A 26,424-nucleotide genomic window follows, 5' to 3' on the forward strand; every position below is an offset into this window, starting at 1 on the left:
CCAGATCTACAAAGATGGAGAGATCTATTTCAAGATGGAAGACTAATTTCATGGAGTTTATGTCAGCAAAATTGGGGCTTATTTTTCTCAAAATACAAGTATGTACAAATTCAAAGTTGGGCAAACCACGCAGTATCAGAGATTGGACAGGAAAATGAATTTGAACTAAAACTGGAACGAGAGGGCTTTAAGAAGGAAGTTGCCTGCTGGTACTGGCAAATATTGGAGATGGAGGATGGGATATTTGATCTACCAGAGACCCTGTGGAAGAATAGCTTGCCAAGGATTGCTACAGAAGACCAATGGCAAGTAACTATGAGCATGCTATATAGAATTGTTAAACCTGCCAATCTAAGGCGAAATGTTTTATTTACTATCCACAGGGCATACTGGTCCCCCTACAGGCTTTCCAAATTTAAGAATGGAGGATTGGTGGAATGTCCAAAATGTAAAGCCCCAAATGTCGATGACCTCCATATGTTCGTATCATGTCCGAATATATCAAAAAATTTTGGATTGACGTGAGTAACTCCCTCTCCAAATCATTGAATCAACCCATTGAGGTAAGCCCCGAATTAATTATTTCTGGGAGATATGATTTGCAAAACAGAGTTTTGGGTAACAATGTAAGACTTATTTTTTATGCTATGTTATTAGCACGTCGGGAGATATGTAAATTATGGGTCTCACCACTCAGTCCAACTTTATTGGACTGGATATTAGCCATGAGATATACAGCAAAGTTAGATATGTTAGATACCTCTAAAAGAAATAGAGGTTTTTGGATACCCTTCCTGCTAAATTTTGGTTAAAGTTATATTTATGTTGAAAGTCCAATGATTAAGCCCGTGCCTGTCTCGCTGGTATTTGGAATCGATAGCAAGGAATAGAGATGGTGGAGAATACACATCTTGGGTCAGGTGGTCAAGAAGGAGTCTCGAGAGGGGACCAGACTCAAAAATATGTGCGGTTCACGCCCCATTACTCTAGACCAGCCTAAGAGACAATAACAGCCCAGAGGTGGGAAAGTAACAAAGATATGGGCGGCAAGAAGGCAAATGAGGACAAAAAAAAAAAAGATTGTAATATAGTGTCATTGTCATTATTTGTTCAGCTATTGGTCCTGATGAGAACCCGATCTAATGACACCTGGGCTTGAAACGCGTCGGCCACGTAGTTTCTTTCACAACAAGTGCAGCAAGATCAAAAATTCCCCTTGCTCTCTGTTAGTGTTTTGAGAAAACACATTAAGTTAGGAGAATAATTAGCTCACATAGAGGCTTATTTAAAAATAAGCACTGTTGATTCCTAAATTGTATAGTGAAATTGAGAACAAATCGTTTTTGTCTGCATATAATTTTTTCAAGTGTTTGCTTTCTGTTTGTTTTTTGGAAATTGTTGATCTCTTTGTCTCTATTGTACCTAGGTAATGTCCAAAAATGTTTCTGTTTTTTTGTATGTTGTATAAATATGTAAATTGTGGTTGTGGGTTGTAGATAAGAAACGTGTATGATTTGAAGAAATTGTTTGATAGTAACAAAATACAAATAGAAATTTAAAAAAAAAATGAAGTAATTCTTTCGGTTTCACATTGAATCAGGGATGTGACCCAAATATGAAGTAAGGTGAGAAGTTGTGAACAGTATTGGCATTTTTAGCGGTGTTTTGTTGAATGGGCCTAGCCTTACTGTTAAGAGGCCGAACCTTCTTTTTGTTAACGGGTTATCTTGGAAGACATCATGATATATAACATAGGAGTTATCAGGGTATCTCAACCCAAAAGAGGTACCTTTTAGCCTTCAGATCTGTGCCTTTACTCTATCCTCTGAGGCTGCACATATCGAAGGACGTCCTGGGATCGGGGAAAGAGGAGGTGTACATATGTGGTAGATGAACTCTTTGCTGCAGCTCATTTCACACCCAGATCGTGCAAGCCACCATATCTACTCATTGCCCCACTCTGTGAGGATGTCTATACAGCACAGTCTGCAGTGGGCATGGGGTCACATGATTCATCTTGGAGGCCAGGTGAGACTGGAACTGAATTAGGTACAGCCAGAAATTGTGAAAGTGTGCTTGCGCACTGAGAAAATAGAGGTCCATATCTGGTGCCTGGTGCCATCCTTTTCAAAGGGAGGGGAGAGCAGCTCCAAACACACATGTTGCTGTCCACCAGCCCATGCCAAGGAAACCAAATGATATAGAAGTTGGCAAAGGAAACAGGTTGTGAGAAGAAGAGGTAAATTAATAAAAAAAATAAAGGAACATGGGGAGGACAACTATTTTGGCTATTTTCTTTTTTTTAAACTTTTATATAGCCGATCTAGACCCAAGACATCGGGTATCAGAGTGCTTTACATGAGCACCAGTTTTGTTGCAAATGGACACATTCATTTTTTTGTTCAGCACAGGAATATTAAGGCTACATCCTCTACTTGGACTATTGGACCTTAGACTAGCTATTTTTAGCCTACCAGTCACAGACAGCGGTAGCCTCGGCCATATAGTCACTCGGTCTTCAAGCCACATCATCTGGCAGCATGGTTTTCCCTCCACAGTACCTCCATACTGTGGCTCAGCCAGATCCCAAGATAGCGCACCATGTCTGCAGTTCACATCAGGGGAAGGTTAGGAATAAAGATCTGTGTAGGTTTACTAAGTGCAAATAATATTAATTTCGCCCAGTTAATATTGAAGCCTCTAGTACCCCCACAGTGGGTGAACTCTCAAAGAAGCATATTCAGGTTGTTTGACGGGTTCCACAGAGGGGTATACATTTAATGAAGATTACACAAATAAATCAGATGAGAACACTATTTTTCTATATGTTGCTGTCAGTAGCTGACTCTTGCAAAAGGATTAAAAAATTGCAATAAGAGGGTTCATTAGCAGGACAACTAGGTTGGGTCAGAGCAGGTTGTGTTAAGGATGAGAATGAGATTTGGAATTTAGCTGATGGAAGACCTGTGTTGTCAGACAGTTTGTTGTTTCCCTTGACATGATATTTTCACGGTCCTGCCCACATTGAAAGAGACGCAATGGTTAGGTTGTTTAGTGAGAATGGGTTCAACCCCTGATTCAGAGCTCTAGCACAATAATTGTGCCATATTTGTTTAACATGTCAACAGATAAATGTAGGAAGAAGAACACCAGTAACCATGAGTCATATAAGAAAAAACAGTTGGACCATTCAATAGAATGCAGTTGAACTTTATTGGGATGCCTGCATGTAACTGGCTGAGTTACATCCTGGTGATAGTGTACACTCTCTCTTGATAGGTAGAAGACTACTCAACACTGGGAAATGAGAGACTCACTGTAGCTAAATTGCCTTTGCATGAACTCATAACCAGGTATACATTTATCGGGTTCTCTACAGTCAGGCAAAATGACTCATTTTAAGATTGAGGTCCTTAGAATGCTGTGTGCGGCTCTTCAAGTGGAACAGAGATTACACTGTGGCTATCTTCCTGAGGCTTCAGGAATAGTGGAACAAGTAGGGGGAACCTTGAAGTCTCGATTGGCTAAAGTTTGTGCTTCCACTTCTCTGAAATGGCCAGATGCATTTCCACTGGTTCTGAGGAGCCTTCGAAGTACTCCTGACAGGATAACAGGATTATAGCCTCCTGAAATCCTTGTGGAATGTGCAATAAGTCTGCCTGCTGTGGCTGCAAATGCACTTTTGAACATCACAGATGACATGGAATGTGTTTATTGCAAAGGACTGGCTGATATGGTGCTTTCTGTTTCTCACCAGTTTGGAGCTGCCACTGCCAGTCCACATACAGAGCAGTGTTATGACCTTAGTCCCGGTGATTGGGTTTTGGTGAAGAAGCATTTGCTGAAGTCCTTTTTGGATATAAGGTGGAAAGGCCCCTATCAAGTCATTCTGATCACAAACACTACTGTCAAATGTGCTGAGATACGTAATTGGGTGCATGCATTGCACACTCAGAGAGTAAGGCACCCACAAGAAGAAATAGTGTTCTTTGAGCCAGGTCAGAGAGCACCGATGACAGCACATTCAGAAGAACAAGAAAGGAGTGAAGAACAACAAGACCATACACCATTACACATTCTTGAGGTTTCTCAGAGTGATGTGGAAGTACTCTCTGAAGAAACTTTTGGAGAATCACAAGAGCAGTTGAATAATTGACCTAGATGAAGGAGAAAGTGTGAGAAAGTGAGAAAATAAGGGTGAACCCGGAGATTTGAATGGCCAAGTTGTAAAAGGACAGTGTGTCAATTGAACATATACCACCTACAATCATCAAAGAACCAGAATGCAGCAATATAAGTGACACAGATAAGGATCAACAGACACTAAGGTGATCCAAAAGAACAAGAGTACCTTGTCAAAGGTATTCAGAACCTGAATTGATCTACTGTTTGAGAAATGTGCCAAATGTGGCAAATAAAGTCAGATACATTGTAGTCCAAGTTCTTTAAGCCTCAATGATATGCCGCACTGAAAAGCAGCATTGATTAAAACAAAATATTTGAAAAAAATACTGTTATTTAGAACTTGACGAACATTATTATTGGAACTTGAGACTGAAAGTAATATCAACAACATGTGATTGACTGTGTTAAAAGTCCAGAAGTAAAAGAGACTGAAATAATAAAAAGAACTAATAAATATGTTTAAGAAGCATTCTCTAAGTCCAAGGTTGCAGTATAAGCAATGGGATAACATTTAGAAGAAGGCAGAGTAGGGTTACGGATGACTCACAAAGCATATCGTATTTAAGCTGATTGAAATAATCGCAAGTCAATTGTCTTTTTGAACAAGTAGAAGTCAACACAGAAAATCAGATTGCTCACTGCTATATTCTACTTAAGAATTTACTATAGACAAGCCTATCTTTCCTCACCATCTAGATGTAGGATCTTTGTGGATGTCACTTTATTAGTTGTATTATTAGTAATCATAACTGTGATAGTCGGGTTCATTTTACACCAGAGCTAGAAATCCCTGTATTTATGCCACCAACTACAGCACCTGCACACACAAAAGATGAAACAGAATTAAAAGCTACATTTGTAGACAACTCAAAACAGGAGTTTTCGACTAACGTTTATTCTTGATTAGTTCAGGAATATACACAAGTTTTAGAAGTTAAAGGTTAGTATGTATGGGGACATTTACAATCTCTTGCAGCGCATGAGGTGATGTATCACCATATCCCACTATCATCTGCAATTACATGTAGCATACTGCTTAGTTTGTTTTGTAGACAAGAATACTTTGAGTATTAGTTTTTCGAATTATGCAATTGTTCTTTCAAAAGTTCCTCTACAGAAAAGTATGAAATTACACCCACAAGCAAAAAATCAAGACACTTCATGGTATTTCTTTAGATCACCCACAGTTATAGACACTGTCAAGGCAAATGAAAATAATGTAACCTGTTTAATGAGACCTTTAGAAAAGACACCATTTTGGAATTAGAAGAAAGGAGGACTCACATCTTTCATAGCAAAAACAAAGTTTACATTTTTTAGAATATTTATCAATTCTAAAATAAAAAAAGAAGATGAAAACAAAAAAAAATGGTATATCCAAAATTGAAATTAGATTAATGACAGAATGGGAAATTGTGAGTTTGCAAAAGAAAAAAACAATTTAGAAAATGCATGTTGGAATCAGTAGTTGTGAACACACATTTGAAGTTTGGGAGGGCCTGTTCAAATTCTCACAGGCGGAGAAACAGTTATTCCAGGGGTATAATATCTTTTGTGGACAAGATGCTTATTTCCTGTTGACTGCTGATTGGAAAGGCTTTTGGTATTTATCTTTGTTGTTTTTAAAAATGTACTATGTAAATAATATAGATGCTTCAAGTATCACACCATCTCACAGACATACACAAAGGGGCGATTATGAAGTCAGTCGGAAAGGCTCCGAATGGCATTCAGTTCATCCGAATCGGTGTCAAAGCTTTTTTTCCGACCGACTCATAAGCATTTCTGACCTACCGATTTTGATGGTTGGAAGCAGTTCGGATGGCATCGGGAGACTCTGAGTTGCTGAGAGCAGAAGTGTACGTCTCTGACGACCCCGTTTCCAACCAAGCGATTATGATGTTGGAATCAGAGAGCCTTTCCGATTCGGTCTGTCCAATACGGATCGGCTGTCCAAATCAGTCTTTGGGGGCCCATAGCAGGCCCCCTTTACCTGAAGGTCTCTGGTTGGGGGCTTTGAGGAGGTACCTATGGGTCCCCTCTTTACAACCATGCACAGTGTGGCAGGCATCATGGGGTGCCTGCGACCAGGTACAAGGTTTTCCGGAACCACCCTTTTTTCAATGGGAGCCTGGGTTGTAGGTCTGAGCACAGGTTCCCTTTGAAGTCAATGGGAGTCTGACCGAATGGAGTTTAGAAATGTAGTAACCGGTCGGTCAGACTCCCTGAACCCAAGTTGGTCAAAAACTATTCCGAAACCAAGTCGGTAGGAATGCTTTCGGACCGACATCGCCCCCAAAGTGTCTTTGATGGAACACAATTAGTGGGAGATGTTTTTGGAGCAATTATACCACTTGTTTGAGTAATTCTGAATGCTGAGGAAATCAGAAAGATGTCAACATTAGCGGATAAATGACCAGCTAGTACATCAGGTGCACTGCTGACTGTTAACACAGAATTAGTGGCTATTAGTTCAATGGTTTACAAGATCACATTGGCTTTACACATGTTGTTGGCAGAGAAAGGCTTAGTCTGCAAGATAATGAAAGCTCAGTATTGCTCATCATGCATTCCAGATAAAAGTAGAAAAATAGAAAAGTTTGCAAAGAACATTCCTCACCTGAAGCCTGAAGAAAAGCCATTAGAAATTGTTAGTGTACTAGCAAATTTAAATAAGGTGTTTCTGCTATTAGTAACTGGTTTGTAACAGCAGGAGGAGAATTGTTTGGAGTCATTTTGAAACCTGTACTTCTTATAGGTCTTTGTTTCTGATAACCTTATATGCTTCATATAAAATAGTTAGATGCTGCCTAAACCAAGGAAAGAAAAACTAAGAGACAGAAAATTACAAAAGAATAAAAATAGAAGAGAAAAAGAATAAAGAATTCAAGAAATTGAGAGAACATGGAAAACATAGAACTGAAAAAGGAGGTTTAACAGGCAGTCAAAGTGCACTTTGAGGGATCATTTGCGAAGAAATTGTCATCTCTTTTTCAACCATCAGAGGGAGGGAACTGCTAACGTGAATATTATTATAAATATAAGTGCAGAATGTATGTTTAAAAATAAAGTGTTTAAATGCACAAATTGTAGAAAGCAACCATACATAAATACTATAGGCCTGTAATAAAGATATGAAGCATGGATTTTGCTAAATTGACTTTACTGAAAATGCCACGATTAACGCGAAGTCCTATTAATACTGAAATACTTGTTTTTCACTGTAAAACAGGTTGTGCGTGAGGGTTTTCTTTGGTGGTGATGTTGCAATTTCACAAGCTACTGTTTATTTTTTAATGAATAGATGTTTGTTGTATTAGACAACCAATAGTGATGTTCTCTCTCCAAAAGATGTAGACAACAGGGAGGGTGATTCACAGGAAGAAGATTTGACACACAAGAAAGGATGTGCAGCAGCACCCAAGGACACATGGTTAAAGGATGATTGTACTCTGGTGGGAAGATAGGGAGTAGACCTGTACCCAGGAGCGTGCTGAAGCCTTATTGGTCAACATGAAGACGAAAGCATAATAATGTTGCTACATACAAAATGTGTATTTATATTAGTGCATTTTCCTAGACTAGTCAGTCTGAGCATTATTAGATTTTGGGTAGATTGTTTCCCCTATTGCATCAGTTGATGCAATTTCCCTTTTTACCAGCCTCTCTGAGAGGAGACTATGTACTGAGTTTTCTTGTAAATCTCTTTATCAGAATTCTTAGCTTATTTCTTGATCTGCATATTTTGCAGCTAATTCTGCTAAAGCTTTATGCTTATGCTTCTCTCATCAGAACTCTTCATGGAGATACGAACGGCCACCTTTAATCCTTCTTGCATTCATCGTAATGTAGCTTAAAATAGGGTAGTTTCATTATGGAACACACTTGTTATATTCCATTGTATTGATGCTTTTTTGATGTGCTAAATTGACTTATCTAATAACTAAATATTGATTGAATAATCATGTTTACATTTAATTGCAAACTTCAAAATTATTTCTTTAAAACAGAATGAGAAACTAAAAGATTTAAAAATGAAACCCTTTCACTCAACTCAATTATCTTTATTTGACTGAACTAGGTGATGAAGATAATGATTCATAATAATTTCAGCTCTTTATGTCTGAGCCAACATCAAAGATCCAGTGACTAATTACAAGGATGGGGTCTCAGGATTCATTGAGTAAGTAACAGGGGAACCCCGTGGTCCAGCATAATCCCTTCATCATGCTGAGAGGCCATTGTGTGGAGGGCTAGAGAAAAGAGACACTGCTTGACCATTGCTGATGGAGGGTTCAAGTGATAAAAGAGGGCGGCACACCACCCTGTCTGTAGTGCAGATAAGACTGACTCTGCTGCTCTGGAAAAGATAAATGCGGCCTACCAACTAAACTTCTGGCATTCGATCCCCATCACAATTGTATCAGTTATATACAACACCAGCACCCTACTCACCCTCAACCCTGGATGCCACCCTGCCTACCAGCTAGTGTCTCAGAAGAAGACCCAAGGACCCTTCACCTGCCAGAACAGCAACCGTGTCTTCACTGAAGTACGTACGCCAGCTCCTCCGGCCACCCAATCAATCAATCAATGACACTTATAAAGCGCGCTACATACCCGTAGGGTCTCAAGGCGCTGGGGGGGGGGGAGGGGGGCCGCTACTGCTCGAACAGCCAGGTCTTCAACTTCTTCCTGAAGGAGAGGTGGTCTTGGGTCAGGCGCAGGTCGGTCGGGAGGGAGTTCCAGGTCTTGGCGGCCAAGTAGGAGAAGGACCTTCCTCCTGTAGTCGCTCTTCGGATGCGGGGGACGGCGGCGAGGGCGTGGTTGGCTGATCGGAGGTGGCGTTTGGGAGCGTAGAAGTTGACTCGGCTGTTGAGGTCCCAGCTGACAAACAACGCACCCAACTGCCTCAGCTTCATCCTCCTTAGTGTGCGATCCCTCCGCAAACACGACACACGCCACATAAATCTGGGACATCCTTGATGCCACCTCTCCGGACATTCGCTTTCCTAACAGAAACCTGTACTAACCCTTGCTTTGGATAGGACATCACTATCTCTGTTCTTGATGGCTACAAAATCCCCCGCAAGGACTGCCCCGACCGCCCAGGAGGAGACATCAACATCGTTCACAAGAACACACTCTAACTGACCATGCACTCTAATGACCCAACGACGACCATGGAACACCTCCCCTTCCAGATCCACTCCAACTCCAACATCACCCTCTGTGGCACCCTCATTTGCAGGCCCCCTAGGCTCTGACCGCCCATCACCAACACCATCTTAGACCTCATCTTACCCCAGTCTCTCGTATTCACTGACTACATCCTACTCAGAGTCCTCAACTACCACATGGACAACCCCAGTGACCAGAACACCATATCCCTACTGGAGAACCTCACCAACATTGGACTCAGACAGCTAGTCACCGCACTGACCAACACAGCCATGCATAAGCTCAACCCTGTCATCTCCAACAGTGGGAACATCAGCTGCAACCACACCACCAAATTCTCCCGGACCGACCACCACTGCGTGCATCTCACCTTCATCACACCCACCACACACCACCATCCTCCCCCTATCACAGCTGGATCAAGGCCACTGAAGAACTTCTCATCAACTCCCTCAGCACAACCACTCCACCAATGCCAACAGATTCCAACACCGCAGCACGCAACCTCCACCAATGGATATCCAACTGCGTCAACACTATGGCACCCCTCAAGAGGCGACCAGACAGGCACCACTCCAAGAAAGCCAGCTGGTTCACTCCCACCCTCAATGAGTCCAGACGTACCTGCAGATAACTCAAAAAGAGTGGAGGAACAACAAAATGATGGAAATCTGCACAACCTTCAAATCAACCTTCAACGCACACCACCTCCTCCTCAAAACAACAAAGAAAACGGCCTTCCAACACATAATCAACCCCAACGCACACTAAAGCAAAGAACCTTTTGCCATTGTAAAGGAGTTCGCCAAGCCCAACAGTGAGACCACAGATGTCCCACCATCCCAAGACCTCAGCAACAAACTTTGCACCTTCTTCCACTACAAGATCAGGTACAGATCTACAACAGCATTGTCACCCTTGACCCTACCACTACACCTGCCACCTAAGTGTGCAACCAAGCCACACCCCAAGAGACTGTGCTCAGCTGGACCCCACTCACAACAGAGGACACACTCAAAATAATGAAGAGCTTCAACTCAGGAGCCACGTCCGATCCTTGCCCATACCACATCTTCCACAGAGCAGCCACCACAGTCGCCCCCCAAACTCCGCCACATCATCACCTGCTCCATCAAAACTGCCACTTCCCCGAGAACTGGAAATAAACTGAGATCAACTCCTGCTGAAGAAGTCGTTCTCAGACCTGACAGACCTCAAGAGCTTCAGACCCATCTCCCTCTGCCCCCTCCCAGCCAAGGTCATCGAGAATGCCATCAACACCCAACTCTCTGAGTTCATCGAAGTGATCCATGTCCTGGACACCTCCAAATCCGACTTCTGAAGCAACCACAGCATGGAGACCGCACTCCTCACCACCACTTATGACATCCACACCCTCCTCGACTGGGGCGAGGACCGCAGACCTCATCCTACTGGACCTCTCGGCTGCCTGCGACACAGTCTCTGACGCACCCTAATCACAAGACTCTACAATGCGCATCAGCAACAAGACACTGGACTGGATCCACTCCCCCTTGCAGTCATCATCTGAAGCCACTGACTCAACACCGTCTCCTACGCCACCAACACTCAGCTGATCCTCTCCGTCACCAATAAACCCACAACCACAAGAACCAACTTCCACAGAGAATGAAGGCCGTTGCTACCTGGATGAAAGACAGCTGCCTCAAGCCCAACTGGGACAAGAAGTACTCATCCTGTTACCCACTCCTTCAGCATGGGCTGATTCCTGGTGGCCAGCCACTCTGAGATCCCCTACTACCCCGATGGACCACGCACGCAACCTTAGCATCGATCACAAAGAACCACCAAATAAACAATGTTTCCTCAGCCTGCTTCCACACACTCTTCCTGCTCCGAAAAACATTCAGATGGAGCCCCACAGAATCTGGAAAGACAGTCACCCATGCACTCATCACCAGACTCAACTACAGCAATGCATTCTATGCCGGTGTCACCCAGAAACAGCTCAAGAAGCTACAGAACATTTAAAATGGTACAGCCAGACCGATCCTTGAAATCCCCTGCTAAAGCTATATCACGCAAGACTCCTGACAACTCCACTGGCTCCCATGATGAAGGACCAGCACACCTGAACCACCCCCTCGCATTCCACGTACCCACCAGACAATTCCATTCCACCCAACTCTCCCTGACCTCGGGCCCAGGATCTACAAAACCAGATCTGGAAAAAGTGATTTCTTCTACCTCGCCGCTAAGACCTGGAGCACCCTGCCCCTCCACCTCATGCAATTAGCGTCATTGACCCAATTCAAGAAGGACGTCAATCTTTGAATTATCCCCCACCATGAGGGATCAGCAGCCTCCCCAGCATCTTGCGACACTCACAGGTGAGTAGCCGCACTCTACAAGCCCCGGATCGATTGATTGATATATATCACCTGCTAATGAATAGCTACCATTGGTATGCATATTTATGGTCTCATTATACCACACTCTAACCCAAGCTGCTCACTTTACCACTTGCACAGAGCCACTTATGCAAAACCATTCTCCAACAGCCACTAATACCCAATACAATTCGTCCAGTTATTCATTTGCTATAGTAATTCTTGGCAAGCTCAAAAATGCTAACTGAAGTAGAAGGGAACTCGCACAGCTGATTGTCCAAAGGTAGAGGATTGTAAAGAGGTGTAGTGTGCTTCAAAGAGGAAATCACTGTCTGGCCAGGCAGTGAAGCATTTGCAGGGACTAATACAAAGCACCCCCTTCTGGGGAGAGAGCACCTCTGAGCACAACAACATCTCTCTCCCACACTTTATCCACACATCACGTGTCTGCATTCTCTTCCACACAAGACCACCTGATCACACACACTACTGGCACCATGAGAACATCACTATAACAGCGACTCATGTGCAAAAGCAATTGACAGACACCTGAACAGCACTTCAGACATGCAACTTGTGCCTAATACCTCTCGCCCACAGTCAACCACTCATAACACCAATTACTACACAGCACATCACCCAGAATTCTCACTCAAAGTCAATTACATTTAACTCAGGTTTCTCACACTAATCGGAATACCACTTTCCCATAGAATTACATTTAGCTAAAATGCTATTCACATGCAAAACCATTTGCCCACAGACCTCCCAGTAAAACTATTTACCAAAAGCACCACTTAAACACAACAGCACTTGCCTAAAACCCCACTCACCACTCCACTCACACAGCAATTGTTGGGCAACAGCATTTTCTCACACCTATATGGGCAATAACCCCCATCCACTGACTCCTATGCAAAGTATTTGCTTGCAGATACCCACATGGAACACCAATCCCAAAAGCCACCCACACCCAACACTATTTGCCTACAATCACTGATATGCACAAACCATCATCTATGCATCTCATAGCACTACTCACCCAAACCGACTCCTCAAAATCCACCTGCTCAAGTCATTTTTCCCCACAGAACCCCAAATACCTATTCACACGAAACAACAATCATTTCAGCCACCGTTCAAACGCAGTTACACCCCATAGCTACTTGTCTACAGGCACTAGCCCAGCACCACTTATACAACACACCATTTGCACACCAGCACTTACATGAAGTACTATTCGTCTGCAGTCCCCTGATCTCAACACCGCTCACTGATGGCTACTTCCATGTAATATGATGACTTAAAGACTCTTGCGTGCCACACCACTCACACAGCAATTCAGCACAACACAACACATACACATCTATTTGCTAACAAAATCAGCATTAACAACTATCATCATCCACTAACAAACATTCACATATAACAATATGCACATAACCTGCATGCAATACCACATGTTCATGCCACGTATGTGCTTGCTCACAATCCTTCATGAGCCTACATCCATATGCATTGCAAGTTGTTGAAAACACCACTTGCTATACTCCTCAACTACAGACAGTCATATAGATCATTGCTTGACACAGATACCGTTGTACATCTTAAGTGCAATGGTAGTAGCCTTTAGGTACCTGCATGCTCACAGCGAATCTCTAACAATATCGACCTACAAAACATTGACGCTGGAATATAGAAGGCAAGTATATCGACACCCTATCTACAACATGGTAAGTACAAAAATATCGAAACCAAAATATTGATGTTAAAAATATCGTAATTAAAAATATGTTTTTTTTTCTGTAAAAAAAAAGTAAAATAAAGTGAATAATATTTATAAATAAAATAAACATATTTAAACATATTTAATAATGTTTAAAATGACTAAATAATACATATTTAATAATAAAACTTTAATTAAAAAAACATAAAATATATAATATATACTTACTTAATAATAATGTTTAATAATCATTTTAATTAATTATAAATGATTAAAAAATACTATACATTACAAATACATCTACACACATAAAATAATAACATAAATAAAAAGAAATATTTATATTTATTAAATTCAAAACATTAAATATACTTTCAATATTTTTAAAATTAATGAAATACAACATTGTCTAAAATAATACCAACATTATTAAATACAAAAATAAATAAAAGTACACTAATGAAAACATTGGATAGCGTAGAAGGTAAAATTACTATTCCTACTCAATAAAATTAAACAGTAGGGAAAGCGTTATTTAGCGTAGGGGTAAAAATTACTATTCCCACTTCAGAGAGAGCAACAGTAGGGAAATCGTTGGATAGCGTAGGGGTAAAAATCAGTATTCCCACTCCAGAGAGTGCAACAGTAGGGAAAGCGTTGGATAGAGTAAGGGTAAAAATTACTATTCCCACACCAGAGAGTGCAACAGTAGGGAACGCGTTGGATAGCGTAGGGGTAAAAATTACTATTCCCACTCCAGAGAGTGCAATAGTAGGGAAAGCGCTGAATAGTGGGTGGGTAAAAATTACTATTCCCACTCCAGTGAGTGCAACAGTAGGGAAAGCGTTGGATAGCATAGGGGTAAAAATTACTATTCCAACTCCAGAGGGTGCAACAGTAGGGAAAGCGTTAGATAGTGTAGGGGTAAAAATTACTATTCCAACTCCAGATGGTGCAACAATAGGGAAAGCATTGGATAGCGTAGAATTTAAATATAACATACTTATAAATTATTTTTATAGTTAAAATAATGTATAATTAAATTTTAAAATAAATCTACATCATTTACAAACAATTAATAATTATTAAAAGCAATTACAATTGAATAATTAATTAACAATAAATTAACAACAAATACCAATAAATATTAATTAATAAATAATACTCACCAAATAATAAACATTAAACAATAACATATTTTTCATTACAAAAAATAGTAATTATTTAAAATTAATTCACAATTAAAAATGATTAAACAATAAAATTAGTTTTCATACCAAATAATTCTTTGTAGGAAACATTGATTACCAATTAATTAAAAATATTTTCCAATTAATAAAAATAATTACCAATTAAAAATATCAATTGCCAATTAACAAAATTATTCACTAATTAAAAAACGTAATTACCAATTAAAAAATGATTTCCCAAATAAAAACATGAATTACCAATTAAAATAATTAGTTAACAATCAAAAACAATTACCAAATCAAAAAAAAGTATCAATTCAAATAATTAATTGCCAATTAATAACTAATTATAAATACATTAATTATCCATTACAAAAAAATATAAATCATTCATTAATTACAATTAAATTAATTCCCACCCAATTCCCATATAAACCCACAACCCGCTAGAGAAATTAAAACAAAAATTAATTAAAATTAATTTATAATTCCTAAAAATTAATCATTAATTTAATCATTAATTAATTTAATTAATTAATCAGTCCAACCCTCTTCAACGTATACATGAGCCCCCTCGCAGACATCGCACACCAGCACAACCTCAACATCATCTCCTACGCCGACGACACCCAGCTGATCCTCTCCCTTACCAACGACCCCGCCACCGCCAGAGCCAACCTTCACGAAGGGATGAAAGAGGTAGCCGAATGGATGAAGAACAGCCGCCAGAAACTGAACTCGGACAAGACGGAAGTCCTCATCCTGTGATCCTCACCCGCCGCTTGGGACGACTCCTGGTGGCCCCCCACCCTAGGCAGCGCACCCAAACCAACAGACCACGCACGCAGCCTGGGCTTCATCCTGGACTCCTCCCTCTCCATGGCCAGACAAGTCAACGCCGTCTCCTCGTCGTGCTTCAACATCCTGCGCATGCTACGTAAGATCTTCCGGTGGATCCCCACCGAGACCAGGAAGACGATCACCCAGGCCCTCGTCACCAGCCGTCTGGACTAGGGCAACTCCCTCTACGCCGGAACCACCGCCAAACTCCAGAAGAGACTCCAGTGGATCCAGAACGCCTCAGCACGACTCATCCTGGACATCCCCCGTCGCAGCCACATCTCCGGACACCTGAGAGACCTGCACTGTCTCCCGGTCAACAAGAGAATCACCTTCCGTCTCCTCACCCACGCACACAAAGCCCTACACAACCAAGGCCCAGGATACCTCAACAGCCGCCTCAACTTCTACGCTTCCAAATGCCAGCTTCGATCGACCTGCCACGCCCTCGCTGCCGTCCCCCGCATCCGAAGAGCCACCACAGGGGGACGGTCCTTCTCCTACCTCGCCGCCAAGACATGGAACTCCCTCCCCACCCACCTCCGCCTGACCCAGGACCACCTCGCCTTCAGGAAGCAACTCAAGACCTGGCTGTTCGAGCAGTAGCGGACCCCCCTCCCCCAGCGCCTTGAGACCCTCTGGGTGAGTAGTGCGCTATATAAATGCGATGATTGATTGATTGAGTATATTTAAATTACTTCCCAACCGCTCTAGTACTAAATCATAAAATTTACTTAAAAATAACATTATTAATATATAAAAATAGTATACATATAATTTAAAACAATTAAAATACTTAACAAAAACATATTACACATACATAATAAAATACATTAAAATAATCCAAATATGGATATTAGTAACATCGAAATTAGTTACATTGATATATAGGCTATCGATATTACTAACTTCGATATTACTTACATCGATATAAAAAAAATTGATATTACTTACCTTACGGTCGATATTCTGTCCAACGATATTCTTGACGTAGATATTCTGTACCTTCGATATTTCCAACTCGATATTTCTGTAGGTCGACAATTAGGAATCGATATTTAGACTGTGTACCGCTCACAGCTGCTTGGAACATCACTGACTCACGGCAGCACTCAACCACAGTTTCTCACAGAAATAATTGCTCAGACAGCACTCACAACTCACCAAATGTCACTCAAAACCTGATAGTTCAAAACATCACTCTAAACACCTTAACCAGTTTGTGTGCAGCGTCCATTATTATGAGTGCCTATATGTGTGTTAGCTATTTGTGCATTCCAACATCTCACGTTTAGTACAACTATTACAAAAAAGACCACATACTTCTAAAATAAGTCACATCAATAAGTTTTCCAATGCTTGCTTTCTTGTTACATTGATAACAGAGAATATGTGCATACAGTGTATATCTACGATTGTGGATGTCACTTCCTGGTTGTTCATTGTCTGCAAATGTCATGGTTGTTCATTGTCTGGAAACATTCTACCAAAGCAGTAACTAAAGTGGCCTTCTTTGGTCTGCATCAATCGAATTTACTGAGAGAACGGATCTTAAATGCTTGCACTTCAGGCTCCGACAATGAAACCATTTATATAAAGTACAGACCATCTTGCCATCATACAGAGAAAGTAGTTCAGTCACCTTCAGAGAAAAGTGTTTGATCCTGTATACATTTCGGTGTCAAACAGGAAGCGCGAGTTGTATCTTTAACGCTCAGGTATGCTAATCCTTACAATATTTGGGGACGTGACAAAGTAGAAGGAAATGTAAATAAAGCAAGCATATCGGCGCAACAGCACTCCTATGCCTTAACCCAGATTTAGATTAACCTCTGCCAAGTTGGAAAGTCAGTGACTGTGAGAGTGACGGTCGTGGTCCCGCGCGTACGATGTGGTGGACACCTGTCAACTAGGAAATGGTGTAAGATCTCTGCTGCCAAAGAATACAAGTAATGACATGTTTTTCCAGTCTCTTGATAGTTTGATCGCACACAAAGACAGGCCGAAGTGACAATGAGTCAAGTGAATCATTTAAAATGCATGTAGAAAATATTTCAAAAAATGCGAGAATTAACCTTCCCCTCTTTCAAGACACATACACAAACTCACACAAATTGTTATCTCGCTTACGTTGTACATTTAAAAAAAGTAAATACTTGATTTAAATAATTTTTTGATATGTGTTTCAGGAGAATAGATATTTAAAATCAAGCGCTGATTCTGCACTGAACAGCAGCCTATTCACAGAGGTTTATTTACACATGAGTAAACCTACACCTGTAAATTTCTCTTACTCTGTGGTTTATTTACTGCTTTTGCATATTCACGGTTTCTGAGTGTAAATTTATGACAAAGTGTCGACTGAAGTTTTTTTACCCACACCTTCAAACAGGTGTGGCACCAACTTTATCAGTGTAAAGTTACTACAGCTGAAAAAGGACCCAAAAACAGTAGCAAATGCCCTCCAGCTCAAATCTAAAGTAATCTCGGCATCATACGCAGCCATCCACTGGTACTGCTACACCCTCCCATAGAAAATGATGAAGGTAGGGACTTATGTTAGAACCAGATAGGAAATAATGTTCAAATAAATTGACGCATTTAAACTCTATTTAATTGTATATAAATAAAAAAGACTATTTTAATAACCCTTTTTTTTTTAGTTCAATAAAGCTTTATTAATGTAATAAGAAGCATAAATACAAATACATTGAAATAAGAACAATTGTGGGGGAAGAAAGGGGGAGAAAAGAAGGGGAAACAGAAAGGAAAAAGCAATGTACATTGTGAGGATGTAGAAATAACAATATACTTTCATGAGTAATACGGGTAAAAAGAAGAGATACAGCAGTAATACAATAAAAATAAATGCAACTGAGGATAGTTAAATAATTATGTTAATAAAGAAAGTGGGATGAAAAAAAAAAGGGTATCAAGGCGGTTTAGAAACTTCTTGTTGAGCAGGACATAAGCGAAAAGAGCGAGTCGTACAAGAATCTAAATACATAGTAACAGGAAGCCATAAGTCTGTGCGTTTAGCTGCCATCTGGGCAGGAAAAACAAAAGCAGTATCCAGCCTATGATTATGACAAACATTATACCACCAAGCTTGAAAAGTAATGGTAGAGGAGGACTTCCAATGAATCGTAATTTGCTGAAATGCTACAGCTAGTAGTAGATCAACAATACGAACATAAAGATCAGTTACCTCCCAACAAGGAGAGAGACTTCCCAAAAAGATGTGAACGGGAGAAAAGGGGATACATGTGTGAAAGATAACATTAATTTGTGCCCAGATCTGTAACCAAAAGGCATGTACATTATTACATAAGAATAACATATGAAATAAAGTGGCGTTTGGTGAGGAACAGGACCAACATACATCTGGGGTGGTAGGGAATCGTTTGTGGAGGGTAGAGGGAGTTTGAAGCAATCTGTTATAAATGAAAAACATAGATTGCATCAATGATGCCGCCCTAGAGGTTTTGCGAACTTTTGTCCAAATCTTGTCCCACAGAGATATAGGCCATGATGTGGAGAAATCAGTTTCCCAATGCTCCTCCACCTTAGATTTAGGTCTGGGGAGTATATGTGAATGAAGGTGCTTGTAAATAACAGAGGCTTTGGGAAGGGCTTGTAGGGTAGAATGAAGTGGGAGAGTGAGGTTCGGTGAAACAAAAGGAGGAGTGGTTTGCACGAGTCTTGTATGAACCTCCATGACCGCTTCTCTAAGGAGAAGATATTTAGGAGCAAAAGAGGAGGGTAAATCAAAGGTGGAAGAAAGGGTGCGGAAAGACAGGAAAGTGGATTGTGAGAAAAGCTGCGAAACCCAAAACAACCGCTTGGATCTCCAAGATTTCCAATAAAAGGGTTTACCTCGGATCAAGAGGTATTTATTGTGCCAAATAGTGGATGAAAGGAAATCGTCAATGGTCGCAGGCGGAGGGGGATTAGAGGACAAAAGAAGTTTGACAGTGAACTTATGAATGAGAGTAGGAATCAAAAAGGGTTTGCGTGAAAAGGAGATATATTCAGCAAAGGAAAAAGGGGAGAGGAAGAGGCGTTCAATTTTGGCCCATAAAGGGCAAGGGGACTCGGGGTCTTGTAACCAAAAGGACGCTTGTCGTAACAGAAAAGCTTTATGATAGGTCGGGAAGTCCGGAAAATTAACTCCTCCCTCAGAGGTAGGGCGAATGAGTCGAGCAAGGGACATTCTGGGCTTTTTATTATGCCATAAAAAGGAGGACAAGACCAAGTTAATTTTCTTGAAAAATTTGGCTGGGATAGAAACGGGGATATTGGAGAGTGTATATAAAACAATGGGTGAAAGCATCATCTTAATTGTGTCTAAACGACCCCACCAAGAGAGGTAAAGAGGATGCCATCTGGCAGTGAGGTCAGATATTTTCTGAGTGCATTTAGTAAGGCAGAGGGAAACAGTGTCAGGGATGGAAGGAGTAATATATAAACCTAAATACTTAATGTGGGAGGAGCTCCAGGTAAAACTGGAGGCGCTAAAGTCAGGTTTAAAAGTGAATTTCGTCAGGGGAAGAATCTCACATTTATCATTATTGAGCTTATAGCCAGAGATTGAGGAATAATGCTGTACTTCCTCCAAGAAAGCAGGGATGGAGACTGTGGGATTGGAAATAAAGAGCAAAATATCATCTGCATAGTCAGCCAGCTTAATGGAAGAATCTGCTGTCTGGAATCCATGAATGTCTGGGTTCTGGCGTAATCTGGACAGGAAAGGTTCTAAAGCAAGATTGAAAAGAAAGGGCGAAAGAGGGCAACCTTGGCGAACTCCTCTACCAAGGTCAAAGTAAGGAGAAATTTGACTATTAGCATAAACTGCAGCCCTCGGTGAGTATATAACAGTGAGATTAGGGAAATAAATCTAGGGCCAAACCCAAACCATCCGAGAGTGTGGAAGAGGTAAGGCCATTCAACCCTGTTGAAAGCCTTTTCGGCATCTAGGGCAATAGCCGCCAGGGAGTGCTGAAGATGGGACGATTTTGACAGTATGTTAAATAAAAGCCTTGTGTTGTCAGTAATGTATCGGCCTTTAACAAAGCCTGATTGTTCTTCACCTAATAAATCAGGAAGTAGATGATCCAGCCTCAACGCTAATGTTTTGGCATAAATTTTATAGTCAATGTTAACAAGGGATATGGGTCTGTAATTCTTACAATATTGCACGTCTTTGCCGGGTTTGGGTATGAGACAGATGTGTGCATCCGAAAAGGTCCCTGAGGAGGTACCTAAATCAGCAAAGGAGTGGAGAAGAGAATGTAGCTTTGGAAGCAATAATTTAGAGAAGTGAAGGTAAAACTCAACAGTGAAACCATCAGGACCAGGGGCTTTATTAAGTTTAAGACGCTAAAGTGCGGCAAGCAGCTCTTTCTGTGAGATATCAGTCTCCAAATATGAGAGGTCAAGAGGGAAATGAGCAAGAGGTTGAATAGTAGAGAAGAATTGTGACAGAGAATGCGGAGATAGTTGGGTGTCAGATGTGTATAAGGACTCGTAGAAGCGGGAGAATGTAGCCAGAATGTCTGCATCTTTGTGTTGTAAGTGTGCATCGGCATCATATACAGATTCAATAGACATCTTGTGGTGTTTGACTTTCAGGTAATTAGCAAGGATTTTCCCGGCTTTGTTCTTACCACCATAAAACTTAGCACTTAACTTGAGTAAATATAAGGAGGCATCTTCAGTAGACTTTTCATTAAATTTAAGCTTGGCAGCGATCAAAGTTGTCAGACTATCATTAGAATGGGAGGTGAAGTAGGCGTGTTCCAATCGCTTAATGTCAAGAAGAAGGGTTTTAGTGAATTGGCGAGCAGTCTTACGTTTCTTTGCGACATAATTAATAATGACGTCGCGTGCGGCCGCTTTGAAAGCATCCCAGACTGTGTGTTTTGAAATGGGCGGAATATCGTTAATCAGAAAAAATGTATCAAAAAAGGCGGTAAATGATGCGGAGAATTTGGGATCTAAGAGGAGAGCATTGTTAAAACACCATCTCCTGGGTCCATCAACTTTAGGAAGCAGATCAATGCTGACTATGACAGGGGCATGATCTGAGAGCAAAATCGGACCAATTTCCGCTGAATGAAGTGTTTGGGCAAGATTATGGGAAACAAAAATGTAGTCGATCCGCGATTGCGAGCGATGGCATGGGGAATAAAAGGTATATTCCTGCAAGGTTGGATTGCAAAGGCGCCAAGAGTCAACAAGCTTATGTTGGGAGATAGCTTGAGTAAAAAGTTTATGTGATTTAGTAGGAATATAGGTGGCAGCAGATTTCCTATCTATAAATGGATCAAAAGGTTGATTACAATCTCCAGCGAGGATGAAATTGTCATCCATAAATTGGGTAATTTGTGGAGAGAATTCTGCCCAAAATAGGGGTTCACCAGTGGTGGGGCCATAGACATTAAGGAGAGAGATTGGAACACCTCTAAGTGACAGTCTGACATGTATCCATCGGCCATTAGTATCAGAATCTTGGGAAATAACAGTGAAAGGGAGAGATCTGCGACATAAAATTGCAACACCGTTACGTTTACCATCACCTTGAGAGTAAAAAACATCACCAACCCATCCTCTCTTAAGTTTAGCAGACTCTGTGTCAGAGAGGTGGGTCTCCTGAAGAAACGCAATGTCAACATTCAATTTAGCTAGGTGAGATAAAATGCGTTGACGCTTAATTGGGGAGTTGATACCCTTAACATTCCAAGAGATGAGATTCAAGGACATAGCACATACATTAAGTTAGGAAAATCGTGATAGATGCAAAGATAATGTAGAAAGAATATGCAATAGAGTATAGCGTATACAAAAGTAAGAAAAGGATTCATGAAGAAGAAAGAATAAAAAGAAAATGAAAAAAAGGTAGTAACAGAGAAAGGAAAAAGAGAGAAAAAACTGGTAAGATCATAAGAATGTACAAAAAGATGGAGCAAAGTAAAAACAAGAAGAAAGTTCAGGCATAATAGGAAAAGAGGAAAGAGAAAGCAGAAATGTCCACATCCTGAGAATAAAGAAGTTATGACTTGTACAAATATGAAAATGAAAAGGAAGGAAAACTATCAAGTAAGAAGGAAGAGCGATAATAAAAAGAGAAGAAGAAGATGAATGTCCAAAGAGAAATATATAGAAAAGACAAAAATAACACCAAAAGAGGGGGGGGGGCATACATTTAAGAGATTCAGGGTAGTGAAATAAGAAGAGGTATGAGAAAAGGAGAGTGGGTGAGCATAAAACCAAAAAGAGAACAATAGGCAAATGGTAAAAAACACTAGGAAGAAGGGAAAAACAGGATACTTACATAACATCTGGAACAAGACAAGACAGAGGGTGGGAGGGTGAAGGCCACGTGAAGAATGACGACGCAGCCACAGCTCAAACAGGGAGACGAAGGAAGGGAGAGACCCAGCAGATCTCACGAACACAGGTAAGGAACCAGAAGAGCCGGAGAAACAAAAACATCTGTGTAAAAAAGAGAACAAGAGATTTAACTTATCAAGAAACAACATTCATACAGTAGATATTGTGTAACATGAATAATCATCAAACAGTAACTGCAGAACAGAGAAGCAACACCATTGCAATGGCAGAAGATTATTTAGAGGTTGAGGCTGAAGCAGTATCCATTGTCTCAGCAGAATACGAATAGAGAAAACTTTTCAGCTTCAAAGGGTCATCATAGGTGGTAGTCTTGTTATTAATGGTAACCTTAAAAAGGCAGGGGTGAAACAATCCATACTGTGCTCCCAAAGAACGCAACTGGGGGCGAAGAGACAAGAACACCTTACGTCGATCAGCTGTTGATTTAGCATAATCCTGTGAAAAGAATAAGGGGTGACCAGACCATGTGATGCAAGACATAGCTCTTGCTGCAGATATAACTGTAAGTAGGTCAGTATACTCGAGAAAGTACATAATCACACCTCGTGGTTTCCTCATTGAAGCAACAGAAGAGGATGTGCCTCTAATTGAGCCTAAACGATGCGCTCTTTGTATGTTAAGGTTAGTACCTTCTGGCAAGTGGAGGAGCTTAGGTAGAAAGGATTTGAAGTAAGCAATAGGGTCAGACCCTTCCTGTCCTTCCTCAAGGCCATAAAGACGTAGGTTATTCCGCCTGCTTCTATTTTCCAAATTTTCGATCTGCTTGTGTAGAATTGAAACTTGTGCACATATTGGATCTACCTTTGAAACAGATGGTTGCATTGATGCAACGTTGTGCTCAAGTGTAGTAATCCGTTCATCCACAGATAGCCATTTGTCGGAAAGTTGCTGCATTGTAGTTTTGGTCTCTTCAATAAAGGGACGCAAGGCTCTTATTTCATCCAAGAGTAAGTCAATAGTAGTAGTAGAGGCTGTTTGAGAAGGAGGTGAAGGAGGAGTTTGTTTCAGTCGTTTGATTGTACCTGTTTTGATGACAGGCAGTAATGAAGTAGAAGGTAACGAAGTCTTTGTAGAGACAGCGTCAGGTAAGTCCTCCATCGCTAAACACTGATAGCGGGATCCCGTAGGACGCAAGACCTTCTTAACAGTGGTGGAGGGTTTACGCAGGTCTTTATGCAGTCTTCCCATATAGAAAAGTTCAGGTTAAACGTATGAAGAGTATAAAAACAAATTGACGTAAACTGGCTAAAGCGAGCAGGAGCAGAGCACAACAAATAAGTCAGGGAAACAGTTTAAACAAAATTGACTAATACGTCATCAGGCCTAAAGGTACAGAATATCAGCATGCGTCCTATGAACAGGCATATAATAGTGATGGCAAATGAATTTACACAAATAGGTTATTCATGAAAAAGAAATGCAGCACAGAGCATGAGGTGAATAATAGGTGCAGACTTGTAAGAGGGAAAAACAGTCATGGCACTGAGAATTTGATCAAAGGTGCAAGACCACCTGTGAGCAGTAGGTGGCACATGAGTTCCAATAAGCTAAAATGCCAAGAAAGGAATTAGTCAGAGAGTTGTGAAGAAAAACGAGGAAGCTAGTTGACGTTGCTTTGAAAGAAGGGCCAAAAAATGTAGCGCTGTTATTCAGGAAGCGCCAAAGCACGATGAATCATGAGCCGAGATGGCAGTAGCACTGAGGAGAAAGTCGTCGTAGTACTGTGTGAAGAAAGTAACCAGAGCGCTAAACTTAACAATGCTCGAAATTTGAGGCAGTGACAGCACATATGGTGAGGCGCATTGCCGAAGGCAAGCGAGAGAAAGCACAATCACGTCATTAATCAAAACCGCTATGAGAGTGGTACCGTCAGCGGTGATATAAAATGGCGGGCGCAATCTGTCTGAGGAGCGCTGCACTCACGTATGCCAAAGGAGCCTCGTAGGCGACAGCAGCAAGGGAAACGAGGTTTCCTAGTATCGCCCCTCACATTCCGACGTCTTCTCTCCAAGTTTAATGCAGCTACTGCGTGCAGGAATCACGCTGGGCCTCCCGTCATCCGCGCCTCCCAGAGAGAGCTACGGAAATGCCGCCATCATTGTCGGGCGCTAGCCACGCCCCTTAATAACCCTTTTTTAATTAAAAACATATATAAATTGTTTACAAAAGAAATAGAATTATTTGAAATTAATTCTATGAATACCTTATAGTAATTTTTCATACATATTAAGTATATATATGTAATTAAATATATAGGTAAGTTTAGAATAAATATAAATCTAATTTAATATATTTAAAATAATTAAAAATGTAATTCAAAATTAACATTCTGGACCTACCGAAGAATAGAAGAGGACTGGCCCTGATGTTTAACAGCTATATGCAGACCTCAGGGGCAGGACCAGTTCTCACTTGTACCAGGACTAAGAAATAGATTTCAAGAGTCAGCTGGCTTACTTGCTGTGTGGCTATAAAGACACAAGTTGACCAGTATCAAAGGGGCCGGTTCCAGAGCCTGCTGGTGGCCTGCTGATGGCTGGACGGTCTTTCTGTCCACCGCGGCCCTCCCAGCCATCAAAATATGGTGAGGGTTCTTTGCTGTGTGGATGGCGGGCAGATCGCCCCTGCTGGGCTGGCGGTAACTACTGCTGGCCCGACGGGGGCAATCTCCCCGTCATCCTAATGGGCCCCTAAGTTAGAAAGTATATTATTTGACTGGGACAAACTTTCTTGGTGTGTCCGACCCTCACTCTGTGACCTGAAATCCCCCCTAGATCCCCGTCAACCTTGAACAGTTACTACTGATTGGCACTGTGCTTTATCTTGGTACTATTTGCCTTAAAACTCTCAAAATTAATAACTCCAATTTTCTTTATTGGATTTTTCTTATCTTGGTTTCATTTTGCTCATTACATTTGTCTCTATTTTGCTACAGTGGTTGTTTGATTTTTATTGTGTTTTCACTTTTAAACTGTTTTGTTATTGCTAAATACTAAACAACTTTTCCTGTTCTATGCCCTGTCTGCTCTGTGCCATAGCTACCAGAGGTTTAAGTCAAGGTTTATCTTATTAAAATTGTGTTTTACTTAAAAAGATGTTTGTGGTCTAATTTCTTGTATTGGATATCCCTCCATTCCAACCACATTGCCAGTAAGCCTTAGGACCTGTATGGAGAAGTTTGACCCAGCAGGTAAATCTTGTGCCTAAACCCAACTGAGCCATTACAGAATTTAAGAACTCCCAGCTTAAACTGTCAAAAGGCTTCTCAATGTCTATTACCATGAGAGCTGCCCTCTCCTTTTCCACAAAATCATAATTTAAGAGAGAGATGAGCCTCAGAATATTATACATCGTATTACACCCTTGAATAAAGCCCACTTGATTAGTTTGAATTAAAAAGCGCATATGTGATAAGAGTCAGCTCACCAGAACACGACTTAGAATTTTATAATGTTATATGTTATAAGTAGTTATAAAGTAAAAACAATTACCCGGAGTGTCAAGGCACTAGCACTTT

This window comes from Lissotriton vulgaris, chromosome 1_1, assembly GCF_964263255.1.
Source record: "Lissotriton vulgaris chromosome 1_1, aLisVul1.2, whole genome shotgun sequence".
Classification (NCBI taxonomy): Eukaryota; Metazoa; Chordata; class Amphibia; order Caudata; family Salamandridae; genus Lissotriton; species Lissotriton vulgaris.